We start from the raw sequence: 27,437 nt of genomic DNA, 5'->3' as shown, positions 1-27,437 counted from the left end.
CTCCCTGCATCCTGCTGCTTTCTTGGCTTCTGATGCCTCTGGGGCATGAGCAGCGCTTTGCTCTTGCTTCACACAGCACCCAACACAGCGGTATAAATAACCAAAGTGAGTGAATCAGTGCCACAAACAGCCCTTGTCTCCAGGAATCTGCTGAATCAGCCAGGCTTCCCAGGGGAGGTGCGTTTTGTAGAGGCTCCAAAAAAATGTGGGAAGGCTGAATAGGAGGATGCCCTCGCAGATACTGCCACACAGATGTTTGGAGCTACATTTCACAAGGAGTGATCTTGGGAAGAAATATCCTCCTGCCCCAGTGGCTTCTCAGGAAATTTGGGGCTCTGCCCACAGGGTTTGTGCAGACCCTCAAAAGCTGCCCTTGGACCCACCCAGCAGAGCTGTGGCTGGCACCAGCCCAGCTGGTTTTGCTGTGCCAGCCTGAGGCTGTACCCAGCTGGGAGATGCCTTAGCTGAGATGTGGAGGAAGGTTTGAATTTACTCCTCTGCCCCCCAGCAAAGAGCTCTGTGCAGCCCCTCTGCCAGGGCTCCTGCCAGGGGTGGGCAAACCCACAGACACGATTGGTGTGCACTGATCCCGCTAAAGGAAATGGGAATTGAGAGCCAAACTCTCCTTGGGAAATCTTCTCTGGGTCATCTCCTACCTTGGTTCCAAGTCAAATGAAGAAAAAAAAAAAAAGCAATTTAAAGGAAATAAAAGGAAACAAGCAATTCCACTGAAATTGGCTCCAGTTTTCCTCAAGTATCTCCTTTCTTTGCTGTTCCTTATTATACCCTGAACACAGACAAACTGTTCCCAAGGCCCAGCAGACTGTGCCATGGAAGTTTATTCTGTGGGAATCTGCAGCAGCAGGTGCACATAGGGATGGAGAAACTGAGGATCGGGTCCTGGACAGCTTTATTCCTGCCAGAAGAGAAGGTTCTAACACAGGTTGTCCTGGGAGACTAACAGCATTCCTAATGTATGCAAAAAAAAAAAAAAAAAAAAAAAAAGGAAAAAAAGCCTCGAGAGAGAACAGAGCGCAGCGACAAGCTGATTTGTCACTCCCTGAAATGCAAGAGTTCTTTAGGACAGGATTCTTAAGCCGTAGCTTGTAAAAAGCTGTTTGTTTTGTACTGACCTTCCCCTTTTATGTAACATGAGAGGCATGCTTCAGCGAGCCCTGAATGCAGCTAAACATATGTCGTCAGCTGTGCAGTGCTGCCCCTCCGATTAAAATGGATTTTGGGAGCATATGTGGGAATGGGCTGGCCACAGACACTCAGGGGAAATGAAGGAATACGGGGCAATTAGCAAGAGCAATCCCCAGACCTCTCCACTAAGCCTCCTTAGGAAGTACAAAGACTTATCTCGTGGGCATGGAAACAATTAAGGTCAACAAGTAATCGTGGAAAAGGAAACTTTAAAAACAAGGAGATGGTAAATGACCTAGTAAACACTCCTTTTGCCCCCCTCACAGACTAGCACACATTTCATCTGGGGTTCATATGCACAACTGAGCCGGCTTTTGCCTCCCCAGCCCCCCTCACATAATGACTTCCCTTTGCAATTTCCTGGAGGAAGTTGCTGGAGTGATCTTTTAGTGATAAAAATAAGCCATAGTGATTCTTAATTTTCAGTCAAAGAATTCTCCTAATCTCCTAATTAAGGAGTGCATGGCAGCAGTGTCCCTTAGAAAACATCAATGGGACAAGCAGTCCCTGCAGAAGAATGCAGTTATTCTGGAGGACAGAGGTATCCTGTGCATCATTTGGCCACAAGGATAATATCCTGTCTGATTCGTTCTCAGAGGTACGCTCAAAGAAGGACCATTTTTGACAAGAGACTTTCTTCACAATTATTTTCTTTTTATTCAGGTTATTAGCATCGGAGAGGAGACACTGTTGCATCCTTTCTCCCTATTTTAGAAGCATTAATTGAGTTCTGAAGCCTCAGCAGTAATTGGTAACCCAGGCCCTGTCACTCATTTTCTCACTTCCCTCTCGAGAGGGCGGGACAGAATTTCTGAGGGTTATGATGACACCAGGGAGTTCTCTGGGGTTTTGTGTATTTGTTTTTACCAGTCTGACTTAACATATGGTATTTGTGTGTCCTCCTCACGAACATTTGAGAGGTGACCTGGAACAGCACTCGAGTGACTGCTGCCAGCTTGGAGCTCCTGACTTACATATGGAACAAGCAGAATTATGCCAGTCTAAAACGTGGTTCTCCACGAGCCAGCTGCAATTTGATGTGGGAGCCCCTCAGCACAGTCAGGGAAGGGAAGGGAGAGGATGTGTGTGTGTGCAGGCCACCAGTGGCTCCCAAAATGAGGCACACACAGAACCTGTTCGAGTTCAAGTACACGTGGTAACACCAGATCCTGTGTCTATAGCAAAGCAAACACAGATTTCTCAGTTTCTTGTCTGTATTTATGCTCTGGCCAGACCAAGAGGGTGGTTTGTATCTTTGTAGCTCGAGAACAAACAGAATTCATGACCAAGTTGGACCCTGGGTCTCTGTCTGACAATAATCTGTGCTTATTTGTGCCTTTCTTCCTCTCATCATCACAATTTACCTCAACATTTAATGCAGCAGTTTGAGCTGTGAGGAAAATACAGATAATATTAAACAACTGCAATAATTTTGCAACATGACACAAAAACTCCTTTAAGCCCAGATTTGCAGGACCTGACTGCTATTAGGGCATCACCTGAATGAAAGGATTTAGTTAAGAAGCTGTAGGAAAATGGTTTTGTGCAAGTATCTTCTGCTCTTTGTTTGCCTGCTTACCACAACATAATCTCATCCTAAAAATGCTTCCATTCAATGTCACAAATATATCTGAAGTCCTTGTCACTTGTTTCTACTGCAGGGTACTCACAAGATGCTTTTAGAGGAAGTACTCAAGCAGTACATGGCTGGAGGCTAAATCTGGCATACAGTGACTGTAACAAACTGTGACATCTGTCACAGCTCCTCTTGGACAGACCCATAACGATTGCTCTGGCCAGAGAAGAAGACATCTGAAGTCAGTAACTGAATAATGCTAATGATACTTCATAAACATCACAGTTCAGATATAATGATGCATTTCTCTGAAGAAAGATGCTGAGAGCTGAGAGGGGTCTGACTGGCAGATATTTACCCCCCATCCATTTTTCTGTCCATAAACATCTTTGTGAAGTGCTGCAGGCTGGGTGCTCTCATTTTGTGCATTCCAAAGTGCAGCAGAGAGCACAGCATGTAGCAGAGGCAATACATGTGTCAAATGTGTCGATAGAGATGATATCATTTCATCCACGGATTTTTGGCATCCGTCGGTATCTATTAAATAATGGCACATGGGAATCATCTGGCTGCAAATGCAGCACCACTTTAACCTCAGCAGCAATCATTTTTGTTATTTTAGGTCTGTACATTCTCTAGGACAAGGAATGTGCCTTCCTCCCCAGCAGCATCAGTAATTAGCTGTGTTTCTGTGACGCTGCAGATTACAGCAGAGCAAGTCAGGTGTGCCAGGTGTGCAGCTCCCCAGACGGGTCAGGCCATGCACCAGTGAGCTAACAGCCTAAACAGGCAAGACAGACAACAGAAATATCATCCTGTACGCAGAGCTGATGTGCACAGAGGTGACACATCTTGCCCAGGGTCACAGAGAGGGCTGTGTCAGAATGCAAAGCCCCATCTCCCTAATCCCAGTCCAGTGTCTCTGTTAGAAATTGCTCCTTAACCACTGCACTGAATCCACTTGTAGTATTTTACACATGGCTTAGCCTAATACTGCTGCATCACAGCTGTCTCCAGCTGCTTAGGAAGCAAATGTTTGTACCATAAATTACGATATTTGACCATGTGACTGTTAGCAGCTCCTACTCGTTGCCAGAAACCCTTCCCCATTAGCCACAGCCGAACCCCAGCACTGGCCAATGACTGACAATTGTTACACAGGGCAGCATCCCCGTGTCAACATATTCACAACACCTGTCATCACTTCTTGTCAGTAATCTTGATCTAGTTATGATTTAATTTATGCCTTGTGTGTCATAAACCAGCACTTAATTTTTTTTCAAAGCAATCAAGTGAACTCTTTTGTTGAGCAGCTTCATTTCTTTGACAGATGCTGAAATTAGACTTTTTTTCGTGAGCAGCTCATATCGTTTTGGCAAATAAGTAGAGCACCAATGTTACCAGCTCGCAGTGCTGGGGACTCTCAGTGTAATAGGAGCAGTGATACAGAATTCCCTACAGGAAGGAAAGGAAGCCTGGCAGCACACCCAATTCACACTAACATTAAGCTAATGACAGAGAATTTGTGACAACACAAGACTGGATTTTGAACTGTTGCTGCGTGTGCCAGGCTTTGCTTTGATTTAAGCAGATTCCTAATGAGAACTCTGCTCCTGTGCTTTGGGCAAGATTGTCATCACACATTGTCTTTCTGTGGTGACAGACACCAACACACACCAACGTGTGCCCTGCATCACAGGTAGGGAGCTCATCTCCTCCTCCTCAGCATCACGACAAGGGAAGTGTGACTTGCTTCCCAAATGGAAAGGTCATTGCAAAATTAAAAGCTGGGATGGAGTGATAATAAAAAAACCAACATTTTGTTGGAAGTTAGTGTTGAATGCTCTTTTGTCTGCAAGGCATTGCTGACAAGGACTTATCTCAAAACCTAGAATATTTCAAATTTTAAACACCTGACTAAAAAAGGAGTAAAGGACCCTTGCATAGCTTAGTTTTCCTTGCTGTAGGAACTAATCTCAAGAGCCACATCTTATTAGTATTCTCCCACTTCATACAGCACAACCAAGCATAACCTGCTTCTAACCAAGCAGGAAAATGCACTGTCCAAAGTTTCCAAGCAGAGAAAACCCCCAAGCAATGAAACAAAACGGAGGAAAATATACATTTGAAAGAAAATAGAGCAAAATCAGAGGTCATAAGCAGCCACCTGAGCTGCCCAATTTCATACAGAAAAATAGCAGCCCCTGCCAGGCAGGAATCTCCCTGAATTGCCATGAGCTTTTCAAGAGGAACTGCATGATCTCCAGATGTCCCTTCCAGCTTCACATGGTTTGTGATTCTGGGATCTTTGAGAGTGACATCACAAGGACATCAGCTGGCTTCCTCAGCTCTCGGGTCCTGTGGACTTGTGCATGCACATTTTGTTTAAATATTCCCTAACTTGATCTACCTCCACCAAGGGAAAGCCTTCCTGGCTCATGGTTTTCCCTCTGGCCCCAGGACCCGTGATTTCAATTCTGAGCCAAAGAATTCACTGACTTCCTTGGCCTCGTTCCTGCTCTTTGTCACCAGGTCTCCTTCCTGTCCCTCTCCAAATTCAGCACCAGGAGAGCTTTGGTTTTTCCACCACTGCAGGTTGTGACAGTGCCTTGATGATCCTGCTGGATCCCCTGCTCCCACCTCTTGGGTGCTTCCAAAACTCATCAAAAGATTGCCAGGCTATGAATGCAGGAATAATCTCCATTCATTCAGCTCCACAAACTGCTCTTGGCTCAGAATGCACCTCTTATGCACTCACAAACTGGATTTATTTTTCAAACACCTAACCCAGTGCCAAAACAGACAATCCATAAAAGCTGTCATTGAAGGGCTGTACCAATTACAGCTGGGAGTGCCATAAAGGTGTCACAGCAACAGCTGATCAGATCCCAGATGAAATCCACAATTACAAATCCCACAACAATTGCCCTTGCTGGGTTTGTAGCACCACAGTTAAACTGGGAGGGAGCAAATACATCAATGGAGTCATCTTCCTGCCAACAACCTTCTGTAACTTGTGTTGTTTGAAAAGCAGCTCCAAATTAAATCTGAGATATTCTTGATTTATTGAACTGCAGAAATCCAGCCCTGGATTTGGATTTGAACAACTCAGCTGGGCAGCATCTTTGGAGCAGGACAAGTGCCCCCAGCTCTCAAATGTAGGAGCATAAACCTTCTGTACAAACACTTGCAACTGTTTTCAAGTCATCATCATAGGCTCAATCAGTAGCACAAAGAAACAACACGGTTAAGAATCTTTTTCATACAACACACAAATTATTGATCTTGTTCTCCATAAGATCTAAGACAGGCAAAAATATGGGCAGGTGCTTGGGACAGAAAATGAAATCTCAGGTAGGAGAGATCTAAAAGCTCTCTTCTTTCACTGCTGCCATTCTCCTGTGGTGTTAGCACTGCAGGGCTGTATTTTGTTCCAGCAAACTTCTATTTACTTCATAACCACAAGCAAAGATTTCTGTAATGACTGACCAGTAAGTAGATGTATTTAAAGCACAGGAATGAATTCAGAAGTAAAGGAAAAGACTATTCCAGTGTTTTAATTTGTTATAGTAGAGCTCAGGAAAAAACGCCGAACTAGAATCTTTCTTGTGATTTCACATTCATCAAATAAGAAAAATGCATAATTTCTAACACCAATGATAAATTTGAGCACATCTAAAGACGTGCAGAAATATTTGTAACCAGAACTTGTCCATGCTGAACATAACCCAATAAAGCCAATGATTGAATACATCAGCACATGCTCACATACACATATATACTGTGACCACATTTATCCCTTTTGCTAAACTGCTTCCTTGGAGGGTGAAAGGTCAGACTAATCAGACAGAAATTAACTGCAGCTGGAAAAAAACTTTAGCGAGAAAAATGCTTAAAATAATTGCGTTGCTTTTTTTAACCACATTATTGCTCCTCTCCAAGCTGAGCACTTGGCATGTGTGCAAAGGCTGCAGAGAGAGCAGCTAATGAAAGGGAGAGCTGGAGAGGAAACATCACTCATTTAATCCAAATCCATATCTGAGCAAATACTCTGAGGCTCAGGAAATACTCATGTCTGAGTAGCCATGTCAGCCCTTCACACATGTTGAACAGAAAGCAACAGGCTGCTGCATTTTGTGCCCAAATAAATGAGAGGTTTTAAGTAAAACAATTTCCAGCACCACCCACTCGAGCAGCAATATTGTCATGGTTTCATTTTACCACTGCGAATGGCAGTGCAAGTTTTTGCCTGTTTGGAAATGTAATGTCGAAGCAAGTTGTTTTAATTTAGGCGAGCAGAAGCTGCCAACCATCTCTGCTTCCCAGCCAAGAGGAATTTATCTTACACATTTATTAAGTCATCATCTAGTTAATTACCATCATTTTGTAAATAGTGTAGCAGAATGAATTCAGCCATCCAGCACTGTTAAGCTGAAACTGATAAGAGACACAAAGGGGCCAGGCCTGAAAGCAGTGCAGGGTCACTGTCCCTCCAATGGTACCAGTGGAAATACCCAAATTTACCCCAGCTAAAGGAACAGCCCACCTACATTTCCCCTGTTATAAATATCATGCTTTCTCCATCTTCCAAAACTGGTGTTTTCACTTAAAGGAGCTGCTCTTGGAGGTGTTTCCCTGTCCATGGTTGTTTGGGTAGAGAAGAGGAAATAAATTACAGAGTAAATAAAGCACCGGGAACAGAACTTCATTCACGGATCTCAAGTGTAAAATTAAAGCTTTGTAGACTAAAACTTTTGTTATGCTTGGGTGAAACCCTCCCTGCCCAAAGATTTTAATCTTAAAACAGTTCATTTGGTTGTTTGGTTGGGGTTCTTTCAAGCAGACTGATAAGGAAAAGCACTTTTCTTTGGAGGATGAAGATCTGGTTTTTTATTGACTAGATAATAACCTAGTTCTTATTCTTCACATGACACGGCAATCCTAGTAAATCAAGGAGTTAAGGAGTTATTTAATCCAGGTTCTAAGAGAAGAAAGAGGCCAAATTCTGCTCATAAACGTAACTGTAAAGAAGGTTCCTCCAAGCTTCCAGCCAAGCAAAATCCCTGACAGAGCAGATTTTGGCGGCCCGTCAATTTTCTGAAGGCTACTTTACATATAAAAAGTTACACTGGATTAACAAAATTATGCGGTTTTAAAATAGATAATTAAAGCAATACAGCTTTATGTGAAAATACCCTTGAAATAAACTTAACCTAGTTTATAGGAGTTTAGCTGCACTGGTTAATTTACAGCACAGCTGTAAATTGCAGTGAAAATGGTTGGCAGCAGCAGGCTACAACATACTTACTTATATCAGCACAATGGTTTACATGAGCTGAGTTTAAACAGAGTCTTAAACCACATCAATATCCATGCTGAGTCAAGCTCTTGCATCTTCCTCTTCTTGTTTTGTTAGTTTTTCTAGCCCAGTTGTAAAAACATCAAGTATAATTCAATAAATAAAGATATATCATAACAAGGCAAAGCTAGGACACCTGGACACTGGCTGAAATTAATACACTAATAAATTAATAAAGTCTGCTCTGACATTCAAACACAAATCTTTGGCTCCCTGTGTGAACTGAATGAGAAGCTACAGCTCCACTTTGCTCTGCTTCTTTCAGATGAAGCTCAGTGAATCAAAGGGGTCTGAGCAAGGCTCAGTCTGGGATGTGGGATTATTTTTATGTCATATAATACGAATGAGCTGTAGGTAGTTGTGTACAGAGCTGTAAAGGAACAGCCATAGAATGTGCCTGCTATTTCCTCTGCCAAGACTCCTCTCACAGGAGCTGCCAGTGGTGAGGACAGGACCACTGGAGCATCATCCCACAGCTCCTGCCCCACAACTCCAGGGGCAGAGCAAGCTCCATATCAGCACAGCACTTCAGCAGGTGCTTAGCTTTAATTACCTGCTTACAACCTGCAGACCTGAGCGGTTAATGAACCCTCTGTAATGGCTTCTGTTGTAAATACCAATCTTTGCCTTCTCCAAAATAAAGACACTGGAAGGGCAGAGCCGAGCTTTGCTGTCAGATGGGAATCAGCAGCTTGTCGTGGATGGGGAGCTGCTGCTGTGAGATTTGGAGGAGCCAAAGGATCAGTTTTAGGCTGTTGTTTGCCATCCTTGGAGCAGATTTTGGCTGAGGTGAAGCTTGCCCATCCCCTGCTGCACTGCACAGCTCAGCAGCCCCAGGCATGTCCTTGGCACCTTGCTCAGCTCAGGGGATTCACCCTCTATCACCTGCCCTGCTCTCCCAGGATGAATATACGGACCTAACATATGCCAAAGAGCAGAATTCACAGCCATGACGTATTATTTTAAACCTTTTTATCTCCTTTCCATTCAAGGAAGAGGACAGATGCTCAAGCTGCTGTTTACACCAAAGTTAGAATGCTGCCTATTGTAAATTGTAAATTAGGTTGCAAAGACATTTCAACAACTAGTAAAACTACTCACAGTTCATCTGAAATTACATTTTCAGGATTCAGAACAAGTTACCTCATCATCATAAATGACCCAATTGTCCAAAACACAATAAGGACATGTCTTAGAAAGAGACAAAGAGTACATTATTTTCCTTGGTCTCTATTAATAGGGATTCCCCCAAACAGAAGAATCATTTGAGTGGAGATATATTTGGAGGCAAATGAATAGGTCCTTCTAGTTATTCACAAGACTATACTGTTGAGAATGTAACAGTAATTTAGGTTCCTTTTTTTTTTTTTTTTTTCTCCAATTTCAAGCTCTGGAGTGGTCTCACATATGATTAGCTGTTTTCTTTCAGAAAATAAACTGCATTGTACAATGCATTATTTTTTCATGTTTTGAATGTGCCAAATCATTAGAGATGTCTAGATGTCTCCAATATGAGCAGGATCCCTTGTGAAATAGAAAAAAAAATCCTCTAAAGCCATCAAGAAATGTGAATGTTCAGCTGGGCCTGATCCTCACCTCATCTGGAAGTAGCCTTCCTGGAGGGGAATATCATGTCTGCAGCTCTGTCACAGAAAACAATTTAAGGCTACTCAGAAGCTTGAGCAGGAAGGCTGGAGAGTGTTGCTGTCACTGCTGGCAGTGGCTACCTGGCTGCTGGGGACACAGAGGGGCAGAGCAGGCAAGGGACAGCTAGAGGCAAAAATGCTTTGAAAATAAACATCAGGTCAAGCAGAAGGGTCGTGGGGAGACTGTACTTGAGAAGGAAAATCAATTTTGTAGCAGCGAGGACATAAACACCTCCAGATCTGTTCTGTGTGTCCAGCAAGGATTAACACATTTTTCATTTTTTGCTGCTCAGAAAGCAGAGGATTTAAAGCACACGTGTTCTCCTTTCTTCTACTCAGAAGATGCTGTACTGGCAAGAGATGGAGAAGTAATAAAATCACAAAAGAACAGTCCAAGCTTCCTTTGGTGCCCAGTGGTAATTAACAGTTATTAAGCTGGGCAGCTTTTAAGTGTGCCAGGGACGGGCCAGGATAAGTGGAAGCAACGCAGTCCTGTGGCTCAGAGCTGCATGTGGCCAAATTCTCTGTTTTCCCAAAAGGCAAATGAACCCACTAGGAGCGCCCTGATGCCATGTGAGGAAGGCTTCAAACATCCAGTTTAACTTGTTTATGGCTGGCCTGGATATTCCCAAGCTGCCCAGCTGCAAACCCACTCCCTGCTGAGTGACTCCTGCAGCCAGGGACTGCTGCAGGTCAGCAGAGCTCTCTGGCTTCCAAGGCAGGCACAATTTTTCCTGACCTGTAGTGAAGTCCCCGTGCAAGTGTTTCAAAGCCTGAGATGACACTAAGGCCACCAAGTCCTGATTTTCTGAGTGTGGCTGTGGCAGCACCATTCCCACAGCCCAGCCCAGTTCTCCCAGCACAGGCACTTGTTTCTCTCAAAACAGAGAAGAAGAAAGTTGCCAAAGTTTCTGGGAGAACCAGTCAAGACCCATCTGAGTAGCTTGCAGCTAATGGATGCTGTAAAGTACCTGTGCCAAACATGCTTCACCTTTACTATCTTCCCTTTTTACACAGCCTTTTACTTTTTATAATGATGTTCCCATTATCTCAGCCCTATCTTCCCATCCCATACCTACAGGCCATTAGCTATTTTTTTTATTTTATGAAAAAAATTAATTAGAATTGAAAAGGTTGACTAATAAAGGAGAAGACTGTTTTCTTTGGCAGCCCTATTCACTTTATTTACATTGGCATTGCAAGACTCCATCCTAGTATAGGATGCACCTCAACTTGCATAATTCATCCTGCCTTCCCCCAGCAGTAGCTCTGTGGCACAGCTTGTCTGTCGTGACCTCTGATCCTTCTTCAACCTCCTCTGGGTCAGAGGCACCATTCTGCCTTTGCATTATCACAAAATAACTCCCCGAAACAAAAACCAAACATAACCCCTAAAACAATTCAACAGAACACAGGAACAGCTTTCTGGACCGAATTGCTCTCAAATAAAAGAGTTGTAGGAAAGGTGTCTGGGGATTTTGGACTGATAGAATTTCTGGGCAGCTCCAAGACGAGCATGAGTTGAGTTTGTGAAGGAATTTCTGGCAGTGCCAAATTTTGCTGTTCTGGCCCCTGAAAACTCCCAGGCTGTCAGGTGGAAATGCCTGCACTGCCTTTGTATCCTTCTCTTGGGAAAGACAATGTTTGTTCCAAAGCATTCGCTGCTAAATATGGAGAGGAAATTCCACTTTTCTGGCAATTTCACAAGATTTCCCAAAACTTATTCTTAAGTTGGTCTTTCCCATGATTAGAAAAACAGTCCTTCAGGTAAGAAAGGCAGAAATATTGTGAGGCAGGGAGTTTTAAAAAACTCTTTCAAAGCTTTAGTTTTGAAAAATGTTTCCAGAATATTATCTATGAAATTCACAGGACTACCTGTTTGCTTGTTACCTGAGTTGCCTTTACAGAAAGGAAAAGAACCCCAATAATCATGAAATTATGAGATATAGAGGAGGAATGAGCAATTGAAAAGAGTGCTGAGGTTAAAACTGCTGCTGACAGTACCACAAGAACACATGGCTTGGTTACATTTTACCTATATGTGGGTATATTTACATCATTCCTACCTGCAAACCCCATTATCAGACAACAAATTATTTTAAAATATCACTGCCCAAAGTGTTCTGCACATACTGTGATTTAAATTATCTGTATACACAGAATGGCTTTTCAATTTACTCATCAGCTGCTGATAAACCACAGTACTGAAAATAAGACAAATAAGATGGTTTGCAAATACTTCCATCTGCCTATTAAGGCTCGATTAACATTCCCACAGATGCAGTAAAAAAAAAAAAAAAAAAAAAAAGAAGTTCAGTTTTTAAAGCAAATAGGTCAAACAAATTACATATGGAATCTGGCACTGCTAAAGAAGGATAAGTACATGCTTAGATTAATAAGTAATTACCCATACAGCAGCAATGTCTTAATTTCTGGCCACTAGATTTTTGTTAGTAATTTAAATTACATCTGTAAATTGTGGAGGGGTTAAAGTTACAATCTGTGCTGGTATCCCAGTGCCAGCTCTTGGGTAGCTCTCAAGGTTTTCCTAGACACAAGGAATTGCAGGAATTGCAGGAATTGCACGCTGTGAACTGCAGATGTGTTTTTTGCAACTTGAATCTCAGGAACGAAATTGTTCCGCCGGCTGCCACTGTTCTACACCTGAGACTTCACCCAGCCACCCTCTGGGAGCACTGGGCAGTTTTTATCCTGCAATAACGAAGCAGAAAGCATTGATTCAAATTCCCAGCATCCGAGAGAAGACTCTGGGTTTGGATTTTTCCGTGTAGGGGGCATGCAGGCAGTGTGGTGAGGTAAGGCAGGGGATGGGCAGAACAGTGTTGTTTTTATAGAAGCAGCAGTCTCAGCACTCATCTCTCACACTGTGAGCTCTATTAACAACCCCAGCTGAATTTCAGGATGCAAGTGATCCCTTAGGCTCAGAGAAACAAGGACATGCCCTTGGCTAATCTTCCTCAGACTCTTAACTTTTTGATATCTCTAAATGTCCTCTCAGTTCCTCACTGCCCCCATGTGCTGCGTTGGGATTTTGTGCAGTTAAATCACAGCTGGAGATTGGTCAAGGTAGATGTGCAGAAATTCAGGCACTGTGAATGCTTTTGTGCAGATTAAACCTCCACCTCTGCCCACCACCCATGATAAATGTCCCATGCTTTGTTAACCCCAGCAAATAAGGTTCACATCACAGAGCCGGGGGTTTTCAGTGCCCGGTGTTGACATTTTGGCACAGATCTGTCAGCTCTGGACACCCCATGTCCTGCTGCCTTGCTCTAAGGGATGTGTGACAGACACAGAAGCAGCAGAGCTCTCATCTGAGAGCCTCAGCCCCCGAAGCAGAGCCTCCATCATCGGAAAACGCAGAAAGAACGAGGAAAAAAGCGAAAAAACCACCCCTCCTAGTACAGAAAAATTTCCATTTTCCTTATCCCACCAAAAGTCTGGCAAAAGCAATACCTTGAAGACTTCAAATTAGAGATGCGGGCACTTTCAAAAGGCACATCGAGTTTTCCTCAAGCTTTTTTTTTTTTCCTTTTTCTGATCTCTGCGGCTCCCGAGCCTCCTCCAGGGCAGGGGAAAAGCCCCAGAGTGGCAACACTTTCCGAGTGGAAAGTGTCTTTAAAAGTAGGGCTTCAGAAGTAAATAAAACTCTTTTGACAATAATGAAAGTAATAATGAACTTTCTTTCCGTGTCAGTTTTGCTCTGTTAGTTACTTGATAATGCGATGCTCTATAAAAGGCTTGAAAGAAGATTCCTTGTCAGTCTGCGGTGCCTGGGGGTAATGCGAGCTGCTCAGCCCTCACAAGTAATTAAAGATAATCAGTGAAAAATGCGAGGGTCTGTTGTACTCTGCATTCCAAACCCCACCTACAACAGGAACAGCGCTCGAAATGATTATTTAAATTTAAGCTTTTTTTTTTTTTTTCCCCCTCCCCCCAGGGGATCGGTGGGGGATGGGATTCGTAATTGTTTTTCTGCTGGTGCTGCATTGTTCCCAAAAAGCAAAAAACAGTAAAAAATCAGTCTGAAGAGGATCGATACTGACCGAAACACACTTGAAACTCTGAACTGGCTTTTGTGTTTTCCTGCCTCTGACAGATTTCTATCAGCAATGTTTACCTTCAGGTATATTAAATGACAGAGCCAAACCTGCTTCATCTCCTCAAGTGGGATTAATTTACCACAGAATATTTATAGGAACAAATAACAGCTTTAACAAATAAAAGAATAATAATTCTAATAACAGTATGTATAACAGGGAAGGTTTCCCAGGTACTTCATAGACAACAACTCCCTCTGAAACTTTATTTATCATGAGGAGCAGTGAGAGTTACAGCCTGGCAAATAACTTTGAAAAATCAAGCCACTTATTCAGGTGCAGACTCAGCAAGGGAACTGCTGAGTGTTGAGCAACTTGGGAAATCTGGTTGAGACTGTCTTTCATTTCTAGTGCTCTTTGAACTCCCTGGCACAAGCCGTGCTCAGGGAAACCGGGATCTGCCAGCTCTGGGTGCCGCAGATCGAGGTGTGACATCCCTTGTGTCCTGCTGCCTGGAAGGGGACACCAAGAAATGGGAGGCACCAGAAGCAGGGGGGGAATTTAGAGGGGCTGGGAGTGATGTTCCCCTGTTTTATGGATGCACTGGACCATGGAGCCACATAGAGAGCAAAGCCAGCCTGGGGACAGCCTGGGTGACACAGCCTGGGGACAGCCCGGGTGACACTGGGAGCCTGGGGACAGCCTGGGTGACACAGCCTGGGGACAGCCCGGGTGACACTGGGAGCCTGGGGACAGCCTGGGTGACACAGCCTGGGGACAGCTTGGGTGACACAGGGAGTCTGGGGACAGCCTGGGTGACACAGCCTGGGGACAGCTTGGGTGACACAGGGAGTCTGGGGACAGCCTGGGTGACACAGCCTGGGGACAGTCTGGGTGACACTGGGAGGCTGCAGCCAGGCACACCCCAAGGCTGCAGAGGAAGGGCCTGTGATCCACTGCCTCACACTGGGCATCCTCTGCTGCCCTTGCACTTGCTGAGTGTCCACAAATCCCATTTGAGCTGCTCAGTGACTCTGAGGGGACAAAGGAAGGGCAAAGCCTTGTGTGAGGCAGAGGGAAATCCATGGATTTGGTGACTCCTGAGCGCTGAGGCTGTGCTGAGCCTCCTGCCACCTCCCTGGCTGGAAAGCTCAGCGCTGCTGGCTCTGTTTGCAGCTGGAAAATGTGAAACCTGTGTCAAGCATTGGCACTGCTGAGAAAAGCACAGTTATTGTCTTTCAGGGCACTGACCAAGCCCTAGGCAGGTTTGCTGCCAGGTTAATTCAGATTTAGCCAAAGAAGCAAAGGAAAGGAACTATAAAATTATGGCAAATAATCCATAACACATTGAAAGGTACTACATCAGGGGTTTCCAGACTTCTTCACTTTGTGGACCTCAAACGATTTTCTAAACTGTTAGGAAGACCTAAGCACACAGGCCCAGGTACAGAGAATTTACAGTTCCTGACAATAGCTTTTGCTTTTAGTAGGTGCTTTTTTTGTGGATTCCTTTGAAGTAGCCAAGAAAACCACATCACTGCTTCCGTGATTCCACAGGCAACAGAAGATCATCAACTTCCAATCTATTTTGTCTCGTAATTGTACATGTTTGTTTCTCCCACACTCCGCTGATGTGGAGTTTAACACTCAAATATTACCAGTTAAATACAAAACAAAGCAAAACTGTTGATGCATTATTTCACAATAAGTAATATAAAACCATGAATAATGGGTTCCAAATGATGTAAACATGTGTTTAGAGTACTGCTTAGAGCACTGATGCTGACCTAGATTTGACCTTCCCAAGTATCCACAATCTATTCCTTCTTTAAAAATAAAAAATGTTGCCTAAAGGAAAGATTGTGTTGTCTTCACAAATGATGAGTGAGGATTCCGTGTGACCACAAACAACAGAAATACTGTACAGGTCGTAATTAAAATGACCTTAGAAAATATCCCATGGAAAAATATTTTCCAAGAGACTGGATTCCACTGAATTTTGTGTAGACCACACACTTTAATCCTGGTCCTGCTGAAGTCATTGAGAGTTTTTCCATTGACTTCTATGTGTCCATGGTTTGGCCTTCATTAGCCATGCATGGAGCATATAATAAAAGCAAACATCAGAAATAAAAGTTGGTCCAAAGTTCCCTAAAAAGCATGCCCACAGGGAATTACTGGGAAAAAATGCACAAAACATTTCTGGAGTGAGTGAGTTTGTGAAAAATATTATCCCACTTTAAAAAAAAAAAAGTCTGAGAAATTTAATTTAAGCCGTATGGATGCACAAAGCATGTAATTAATAAGGAAATGATGTTGATTGTTAATATAGACATCTGAAATCAGACACAATGAAATCTTGTTATGTCAGAATTGCAGCAGCCTGGATTCAGAGAGAGAACATGGAGCATCACACAATCGATATAATATCATTACCAGGACATTCCTAACAAATTTTAGGCAAAGACAATGTCACATCTTTTCAGCTCGAAAAAGCAGTATGTCTACACAAGATGCAATTATTTTAATTCAGACTTTTAACGATCTATATAAAGACAACAATGGGCTGTTTGTTACCAGCTGAAGCGGGGTTCCGCCCAGCCCAGCGAGCCCAGAGAGCCAGCAGCAGCCCTAAGCAGAGTGGGGTGTGCTCACACCCGTGAAACTCATGAGAAATGGAGCCGGGAGCTCAAATCCAGGGGCTTTGCTCCCCGAATAAAAAGCGGCATTGCCCGGCTGGGCCTACACGCACACAAATTAAATGGGCTCGTCCGCCCAAGCCCCGAGAGCGAGGAGATGCTGCATCTGTCTCGCTCGGCGTCAGCACAGAGAGCGACTCAAGTCCTGCCAAATCGAGTGTGACCTTCAATCTGCCACTCTCATGGTGAAAGGCGGCGCAGTAAATTACTTGGCCTTCCCTTTCTATGCAGGGTGAATGCGAGCGGGCCGGCGGGACCTGCCGCCGCTCCATCCCCAGCGGCACCCCACAGTTTACACAACCCGGGCTGAATGCCATAAAAGAGGGGGCTTCATTCACCGGGGGCCCGCATGCAAAAGAGACGCCCATTAGATCATAGTAATTATTCCATTGACATCACACAGTGCCACAGTGGGACGTGCAGGACTCATCAAACACTTCTCTTCACCGGGCCCGGCCGCTAATGAGGCCCAGTGGCGGCATTGTGCCTTCCATTTACTCATGGCCGGGCCTGCCTGCCAACAACAGCTCAGCCCTCCAGACAGGCTGCCCCTTTCAGAGCCATTTATTCCCTGCCCAACCTCTGACCCCAAGGGTTATGACATCAGCAGCCCTGATTTGTGATCATTTTTATTGGCGGACATTCAACTCTTGTTTCCTGTGTTTAACTCTGCCTCCCTTTTTTTAGCTAAACTTATTGGTTCTAATAGGCATCTGCCAAAAGACTATAAAGTAAGCCAGAGCTCGCACAAAGAGGCTTCTGATCTTGCTATAAAAAGCCCCACAGCTACTATTTATGCCAATAATAACGAGTAATTCATTATCTAGGTGCACAAAATCTGTTAACCACTAAAATGTTGAACAATTTGGAGCAGATGTCCAACAATTTTATGAGTTTTAATTAAAATGTTCTATGTATTTTCATCAATACACCTGGGTTTTCAAATTTACAAAGATGCTACATCGGGCGCACAACAGTACTTTGCAAATGGCTTTTTTTTTTTTTTCAGAGGGGATTAGGAGGGGATGATTTGGGCTAATCAGATGCTGATTTGTGGCGAATTTTTTCCCCATTAAGGTGTTGATGCAAAATCAAAGAGGAATTAGAGCTGAGATTTAAAAAGACAGCGTTTTCTTGGGACAAAGCAGCGATATTTCAGGAGTCAGTGAACTTCAGTTTGTCTGCTTGAAACAGAGAAGGCGAATTTGCATTTTGAAGCAGAGTCATTAATTTTAAAGCTAGTGTTCTAAATGGAAATTAAATATCTTTAGAGAGCAGGTTCTCAAAACACATGTTTTTCATAATGCAGTTTGTTTAAGCACTGTGATTTCCATAGAGTAAGAAACAGGTATAATAACAGACAGCATTTACTTTATCAAGAATGCAAATAATAATTTTCCAAAAATTTGACATTACAAATCACTGTGTAAGCACATAATCACAAGTTTGCATGATTTATGTTTTTAAGCATTTGCTAAAAAAATTTAAATGTTTAAGAAGCTGATATGGAATGAAATAGAAGATATTTTATCTCTGCTCTTTCATTTGGATAATGGGAATGTTTTGGCCTGAAGTTGAAAACTAACTAGTTTTTAAAAAGGATGGTTTTCCTTCAATTATAATCATAAGCAAATTAACAAAAAAAGAGGATCCTGTTCAGCTAATTTCAAACAGTTACAGTCGCAGATGATGATTGCAGGAAGTGGTTAAGTAATAGAAGATTTTTTTTTTATTGTACCAGTGAGGACTCAGTGTAACCAGCCCTACACAGAATCTTTGTAATGCAGCCCTTTCAGGGCTAATATGGATATTTAATGGATTGGATTGGGAGCTGTCACCAATCCCTAATGTATCTCTAATGGAATCTGAGGATTTACATTTGTTTCCCAGATAAGATTCTCATCCAGCTTCTCTTTGTAGTCAAGTAAATAATTTTACTCATTATTTGCTAATCTTAATTTCACCATCTCTGCCAGTATTACCTTTATTTACATAGCTCATTTTTTGACAAAAGCCGAGCTGCTATACTTTGTGCAGTAATACTTTAGGATTGCTCTCTCTACCCTAAATTGCATGCAATTCACACGGCTCTGTACACAAAACAGGGAAATGCATGAGCATTCCTAAATGACCACGCATAGATATTCATGCAAGCAACAACCTGTTTTACATGCAGATGGCCAGAAGTTTCCCTCTTTAAAAAGCAGGACACACAACCCCCTCCCCAACTCTTCTGGAAAAAAAAGAAAAAAGAAAAAAGAAAAAAAAAGAGCTGGGAGGAAAAAGAAAAAGCAAAATGAAAACAAAGAGGACACACTGGATTGGATGCACAGGAGAGCTCCAGGGGCACCAGCACAGCTCTGTGGGTCTGGATCTGTTTAGATCCCAGATTCTGGAAGATTGAAAGAAATTAAAAACTCCACATTGCAGTCAGCTGAGCCCTCTCCTCTCAGAACAACTTCCTTAATAAATGCCTCCACCCAGGGCGCTGTGTCTGTGGCCCCTAAGGGAGCAGGGGGAGCACGTCCATGCAGTAAGTGGTCTTTGAAAGTCAGCTGGAGAAAACAAACTGCTTGGTTTAGTTATTGTGATGCACTCCTGCTGAGGGTTTGCCCTCCAGCTGGAAAGGCTGTGATCTGTTACCTGGATTCTATTGCTGAGGTGAATTTCGGGGGGGAATAAAAGAAAGGGCCCTCCATCACATCCTTGAGCAAGAGACACCACTCTAATATATTTCATGTTCTAGGACAGTTTTCCTAGGTATTAAACAATACTTTTGGTTTTGACCATACAGAATTTTTAGTTAGGTCAAGGAGTCACTTCCTACAGTCCTTTTGTAGGACAAAATTCTTGCTAATACAGCAAGCAATAGCCAATTGATTATATATTAAAAGCAACAGTATTATAAAATTTTAATCTTTCTGCCTGGGCATGCAAAAAACGTCCCTGTTCAGGTGTACAGATGCCATCCCCAATCACCATATAAACAACAACATATTTCCTCACAGTATATTGATATGAGACACCAATAAATGGCTTTGAGGAGACAGAAAAACTCCAACACAGTTTGAGTGCTCTCAGCTCTAAGCACTCTAGGAAACAAAATTATTGAGGATAAGTAATACCCTCACCCTTCATGAACTGCTGAGTCTGGAAGGAATCTCTGGATTTCATCTGGTCCAACCTCCTGCTCAAAGCAGGACCAGCCTCTGAGCCTTGCTGCCCAGGGCTTGTCTTGCTTAGGTTTGCCAAAATCTTCATTACCCTGGGGATCCCTGGATTTGACACTGCTCACCAGATGTGGCCTCACCCCTGCTGGGTAGAGGGGAAAAATCATTTTCCTGTACCTTGTGTCTTCATCAAGCCTATCACTCAGTTTTCCATATTTTCTCCACTTCCATGTGACCCCTCCACCAGGTCACGAGTCAGGCACTTGTGCAGCACTCCTGAGAACAAGGAAGGGATAGGAGTTGGCACTTGCAGAACCTGATGTTGGAGTATACTTGGGAATGTATCCAGGCTGTCTTTTTGAGATCCCTCCATGAGATCATGAGATGCTGGCTGCAGAAAAACTCCTTATACTTAGTTTAGCCCACAGTCAGATAGGAGCTTAAAGCTGGGAGCAGGGATCACCAAGGCACAAACACAGGACCTCACTTCACCCAGTTTCAAACTAAATCCACACTTCAAAGCTTTGCACTGAGCACAGCACATGGTCACAGCCTGCAAGGAAGTTGTGCACTGCTCTGCTGAAGGATGTTAATGCTCATCACCATTCAGAGCACTCAGACTGGGGAAAGCTTAATTAAAAACATCTGACAGGCCATGATTATGTTCATACATAATCGCCAGGATGCCTGTACCTGTTATGCCAGATCTTCATACTGTAAATAATTAGCTAAAGGAAACCTCAAGAGGTTTCTTCAGAACACATACTTCACCATATTCTTACAGCATTTGCAATTTTAAAATCAGAAATTGAAGTGTATTTTAAATAGGAAACACTAATAACAGGCCTGCTTGTTTTTTCCCTCCATTAAGAGCAGGATTAGTTTTCAAGCACTGCTGCACATTTTCCAGAGCAGTCACTAATCTGCTAATCTGTCTTTTGTAGAAGTGTTTAAATCGTTATGATCGGCTTCCTCGTGCAACTATTGGGTTGAGTATTGCAGTGGAATAATTAGGAAAACATGAGGCAGAATTCCAGGAGAAAACAATGCAACTGGAGAGAAAAGAAACTGGGTTTGCACTTAGAGCACAGGCTGAAGACTGGGGGCCTTTGGGCTCTCTGTTGGGACCTGGACTCAGGATGAACACGACCAAAATTCAAGGCTCAGCTCCCTCCTCCCAGCCCCTCTCAGCTCCTGTAGTGATTAGTACAAGACTGCCCATCCTCAACTACAAATCCCAGCTAATGCCTCAATCCTAAGAAATTTAGGAGAAATTCAGGGAATTTAGCAGAATGTGCGATACTCCTGCAAATTTTCTGTCAAAACTGCTGCCTCCAGATGGGAATCTGGGAACTCCAAGGCTGTCCCTGCTCTGCAAGGTCCTGGATGCTCAGTCACTTACAAAGGCTCTGAGCAAAGGACAGGATGGATTCTGGGCCAGGCAAAGGCTGCAGCTTGCTCTGGTCCCCAGGTGGGTCACACACCCCTTGGTCTGGCAAAACCTGCTGCAGGAGGAAGATCCCTGAATGGTCCCATCTGTAGAAACTCTGGGAATTTTAAAGCCAGCACCTGTTGGTTTAAAAAAAAACAACCCTTCACTATATCCACAGATCCCTCACACAAAGCCAGTGGGTGCCCAAGTGTGCCTGACTCATGGTCTCTGCCTGCACACCTGCATGGCATAGGTGACTGCACTCAGGTTTATTTTATTTTATTGGACTTGGTAACCTAATAAAAAGCAGAAGAGTTCAAACCTGTAACTCTCCCTTCCCAAACTGGTCTTTTTGAAATACCTGACACCAGACTTGACTTTTCATTTCTGCTTATTGGAGCGAAGTTTTGCTGGTTACAAAACTGAAAACAAAATTTCACAATATCTCAGTGGGGTGAAAAAGCAAATATTGATATTCATCGTAATGAGCTTTTGTTATTTCTAGAGAGTGGAAAATTTGCAATGCCCTATCTTTGTCAGGAGCACCATGAAGTAAATGCTGTTTCCCCAGATTACCACAGCCAGTTACTGTAGCATCTCTCTGTGGTTTAGTTCACACAGTCCCCAACCAGGCATTTCTGTCAAATATTTCTCTCTGAAATATTTTAATATAAAAAGTAATTTTTCAAATTATATTCCTATTTTTCCACAAAAATCACAAAAGATGAAACTTGATTTACAGCTGTGAGAAAACCTCAAACGCTGAAGTTTTGAAAACCAAAAGTGTGGAGTGCAATTTCTCTCCCATCCCTCTGCTGAAAGACTCTTAGAGAAAGAGTTTTGCCTTGGAGTTACAAAACATGCAAACACAGTTTTTTGACTGTCTCATTAGGGAAAAAATATTTAAACAAAGCACGACTTTTTTTTTCCTTTCTTTGACATATTCAAACACAAGTTATGGCTGATTTCAAACAGCTCTGTGGCAGGCAAATGTAATCTCAGAAATGATATATGCAAAAAGTGCCCCTCTGTAGCACTTGGTTGATGCTGTAATTTTTGAGAGCTGCAGATTGAAAGCAAACCAGTTATTTCCTGGAACTGGTGTTTCATAAAGGTCACAGTCCCAGTTTTGTAACTCTCCACAGGCTGCCCTGGTAGGAATTAATGAAATACCTGGGCAGAGTAGTCAGCAGGGGAATTAAGTTCCCAACACATTCCAGCAGTGAATATCACCACACCCGCTCTCCACAATGACCAACCCTCAAAAGCCAACCACAGAAAATTTGTCATTCACATTCCTCAACATGCAACAAAACAAAGGAAACAATCGAAAGGGAAGGAAAAAAATCTTCAGATTCGGTCAATAAGTTGCATGTGTTCAGAGGGGAAAGCTCTAAGGGAGTGATTGAATTGCATAGGAACCGTGTGTGGATTGAACAAGTTATTCTTCCTGGGAAGGGCTGACCTAATCCAGGGGTGGAAGGTGAATTTACTGAAAGGAAAAGTCAGGCAGATTGGCGTTTGAGGGGCCACAAAGTGTCCTTTTGGCTGACATGGTCATCCCCCCTTTCCTAACAAAATCACAGATTTTGTTGGTCAAATTTCAAGTCTTTTTGTTGTAGACCACTTCCACTCCAAATGGGGGAAGTTCAAATACATTTAGCATGAAATGCTGAGAAAACCCCAACATTCGATCAACAATATCCATTACAAGTTAGTGTCACACTGTGCAACACTGTTCTGTTTACTTAAGGTGTCACTCAGACTGAAGAAAAGCAATCACTTTACACTGATTCTCCCAGCAAGAACCATCTTTAAATATTCAACATATTTTGTGAAGTCAACACATTTTCACAAGACTGTTACTTTGGTTTGTCATTTTTAAAAAGTCATTCCATAAATCTCAACGAATTCCTCATCATGACCTACCATCATCTGTCAAAAAGGTACTTATAAATATGTATACGATCATTCTTTCTCTTCTTTCTTTTTACATGAAAAAGGTATCAATGCTACAACTAATTGGGCTAATTTGCATCAAAGACTATACATAATTAATTTGTTTGTTAAAAGCTTTCAGCATTTCTTACAGGAAGTGCAAGAGATCATTGCTGAAGTTTGAAGAAGTAATTAGCAATAACAGATGTCAATGCACATAATTGTAAAATAAGACCAGAAAAGGTACTGACAGAGTCTAATTTCACAACTGGGTTTTTTATCAAATATTCTGCTTAATGGTATATAGAAACAATTATGAGTATTTATTCTTTCCTCATTCCAAGGAGAAAGCTCATTTTTACCACTAAATAAGAGCCTTACTTCTATTACTGCTTTAAATAATTATGAGATTTAATCAGTCTATGCTCAGACATGACCTTGCCATGAATGTCAGCCACTCCTTCCTGGAAGAGAAAATGCAGAGCCACAGCAACTCCAATGGCCACTGAACCTGTGATGGACACAGGAGCAGTACACACCCCCAAAAAGAGCAGAGGGGGCTGGAAGCGCACTGTGCTCTTTTCCAAAACAGAATGAACCACACGAGGCTGGAGGCTGGCTGAAGCCAAGGGGTGACCTGGGGTCACCTGTGTCCCACCTGTGACCACGTGTCACACTGCATGGAGGTGAGTCCCTTCACTCTCGGTGGCTTTGTCCCCTCTGATGCTGCCAACGCTGGGCTCAAAGGGCTCTCAGGATCGTGTTAAGGCAATAACAGAGTGTAGATATCCAAACTCAGGAGCTGGGCCCTCCTGCAATGTTTGCCCTGACTCAGTCCTTAAATAAAACTCACAGCAGAGCAGATCTCCTGGTTTCTCTCAGCATTTTTGTGCTGTTACTTGGCCCAAATTCCCCGTCCTAATTAAACCTTCCCCTGAAAGCACCCATAGCTTTCAGCCACTCTCAGCCCAGCTATTTTAGTGTGGCTTTCCAGTGTTTCCATAAGCAGTTTATGGCCCTAGAAGGAATGTGGCCCAGCTCTGGAGATCCATGTCCCCATCCAAGCCTCTTACATTTGGGACTGAGGGTTCCCTACAGGGGACTCTTTTCAATGTGCTCTGGCAGATCACTGCCCAGCTTCTACTAATGCCTTCAAATTACACAGCCTCCTCAATTGCACCCTAACACGTACAGACAAAATGCCAAGAGCACATCTTCTTTTAGATATCATTTTATTGCTATCTACGGCTTTCCACAGCATCTATCGATGCTCTAAAAATTGTTCTTGAAAGACAGGAGCTGCTAACCAATCTTGCCTCAAAGGAATCCCTCCCCTTGGAAGAAACAAATGGAAGCTACAGAGCACGCAAATGGAGTGACCGAGATGCCTGTTCAGGAACTGCTGGCATGGAGGATAATTATGACCTGTGAAAAGCTCTCCTGGAATCCTATCCATTAGGATTATCCTACATGAAAGAAGAGTTTTTCAGTATGAAAAAGGACAGGTGTGTCCACACCACAGCCTAGGTGCCACCTTCATTGTCTGAGCGACAGTTTCAGCACAACCCAGTTATTACCGTTTCCTCTTGTATCCAGTCTTAACAAGATTAAAGTTTTCTGTTCAATAAGCACCTACTCTTCACTGGCCAGATTGTATTAGCATGGTTGGCATTCCACCAAGGTTTAGCAACTCTTTCTAAATGGGGTTTAATAAAGGACTTTGCAAGGATCATATAACTAGACAGAAAGAGTGTAGATAATCAAATTACTGGCTTTCAGCACATACTTAGCCTTCCTTGCATCCAGCCAAACAAGATTTCACATCAAATGCAGGAAAACTCCATGCAAATAAGCTGCTAATGATTATTAGAAGATTCTCACTCTTATGAGAGGATGTCTTATGACAGGTACTCAACATTTGCTCAAATGATTTGTCACCTCATTTTACAACAAATGTGAGGTGGCATTTTTCATGTTTAAAGTGTTCCTGGAGGTATTTCTGATTAATTACTCCTCACAGCACCTCTGAGTTTATAACTAGTGAGTACTCAGGGATCAAGGTAAGTGCTTGCCTATGGTCACCCACCAGTGCACTTCTGTGCTCTGAGGCCAAGCCAATGCACCACAAGTTCTGCACGGCCCCAGTGCCCCCTGGGCACCATCAGCACCTTCACATGAGCATCCATTCTCCCTCACTGTCCCTCTGGTGAAGCAGGCACAGCCAGGGACCTCCACATTCACTGGCAGCCAGCCTGAGCTCAAGTCTCACGGGCAGGGTTAGTGATTTGAGCTGAGCTTATGTGGTTACCATGATGACAGCATCCAGCATCTCCAGTTTTCTACATGTCCAAGACCATTCACTTCCCCCCATTCCACTGTAGAAAATGTAGAAAAGCCAAATTGGCATTAAAAGCAATGCTCCCCAGTCCCACTGCTCATTCTGAACCCCTGGAACAGATTTCACCTTTCCCATTGTTCATCCCTGACTGTACATGTTTGTGGGATGCTGTTTGTGGCTGAGGCAGCTGGCAGGGCAGCTCCAGAGCAGAAGATGCCAGCTCTGCCTGGGCTATGCATCAGGAAGCGTTTGTCTTATGCCTAGACCTGCCAAAAGCCCAACATCAGGGTTTCACTGTACTCTCCCAGCATAGCAATGGTTGGATCTCTTTTATCTCTGATGGTAATTTTCATGGACCCCTGCCAGGTTCTTTATGTGCTACAGAGTTCCCTACTTCATTCAAAGAGAACTGTATTGTTCTCTTCCCTATTCCCTCAAACATACTTCCAAAAATTCAGCTCTAAAAAGAACAGGTTTTCTTGGAACCTGGTGCTGGAAGCCTTGGCTCCTCATGGCTCCTAAGCTGCACGGACATCACAAACATCTTTACAATCAGAAGTTTTAACGAAGATAGACCCAGTCCAGAAGCTTAAATCTGACCATTGTTAGCTCTTGGTGTTTACAGACTCAGAATTCATGTATATAATTAATTAACACATAAAATTACATTGGCTATCTAGCTGACTCCCAGTCTGAATACACTCTCAATATTATCAGTAAAGGAATTGGCTGGCAGCTGATGTTGCCTCGAGGTTTCCAAGAGGATGTCACAATTCCCAAACAAAATAGTGAAGACCAGAGTACACAGCAGGGTGACCTAAAAACCAGAGCTGAATCCATGTCAGGCTGAGGCAGAACTTCAGCAGAGGAAACCAGAGCTGCCTCCTCTCCAGAGCCTCTCCAAGGTTCTGAGGGCTGCTCCCTTGTGTCAGATCAATTCACCAAGTTGCTCCTATGGAAGGGAGCCCATCTTTTGTGGATAAATTTGCCAGTCTCAATGCCAGAGATGAGTGCAGGGCAGGAGGGAGAGGGGGGCTGCCGTGGGGTGGTCTCTATGCACAGATTGAGGTTTTTATGAAGGCAGAATTCCATTGGAAAACCTGTACCTGTGATACTCTTTGTGGAAAATCAAACCCCCTGGGCTCCGACACACCACAGTGGAAGGTTGGGCTTTGCATCCCAGTGCTTGTCCAGGCTCCAGGAGAGCTTGGCACCACAGTGTGAGACTCTGCTCACCCAGAGCATTCACAGCACTCCAAACTCACTTAAATACACCTCAGCACCCTGTTACATTCTGGAACCCTGCACATACTCTGCTATTCAAGTAAAGCAACCAGAACATTCTTCACACACAACTTGCCTCCTGGCAACTACACTTTATGACAAAACCTTTCATGGAAGCATAATAAAAACAGAAATGAAAGACAAGACAGCACAGTTCAGTGGATTTCAATAAAGAGGCTGAAAACAGAAATCCTGGAAGCCACACCTTCCACAGCCACCTCCAGTGGACCCAAGAACAGGAGGCTGCAGCTACCAGAGACCCCACACTGCACAGGGGAGATGCTCAACTTCCACCCACAGCTCCTCAGTTCCAGCCACAGGAATTCCTCCTGCTCCCAGACCTGCTCTGGTGGGGGTGTGCCCACCCAGCCCACAGGAAATAAGATTGTTGGCCATTTCCATAGCAAGGAGATATTATTAATGAGATGTGCAATCCCCTGGGAGAGAAGAACACCACCTTAGATAATCATAAGCAAAAAGTCATCTCCTTTAATTTTTTTCCCCCTGCACTTTAAGGTCTTCTCTAGTCTAACAAGAGAGGCAGTTCCTGGCTTTTATCAGAGTTTATTTCTAGAGAATTAAGATTTAATCCAACATCATTTTACCTGCAGACACAATTCCTGACTGAACAATGAAGAAGTGCTTTGATATTCAATGATCATTTTACAATGATCAGACTCCTCTCATTTTCAGAGAGATCAGTGGCAGTGGAGGGCACTACCATCTTT

The sequence above is a fragment of the Sturnus vulgaris genome, chromosome 17 (assembly GCF_052056855.1).
Source record: "Sturnus vulgaris isolate bStuVul1 chromosome 17, bStuVul1.hap1, whole genome shotgun sequence".
NCBI lineage: Eukaryota > Metazoa > Chordata > Aves > Passeriformes > Sturnidae > Sturnus > Sturnus vulgaris.
Note: the sequence above shows the minus strand (reverse complement) of the source record.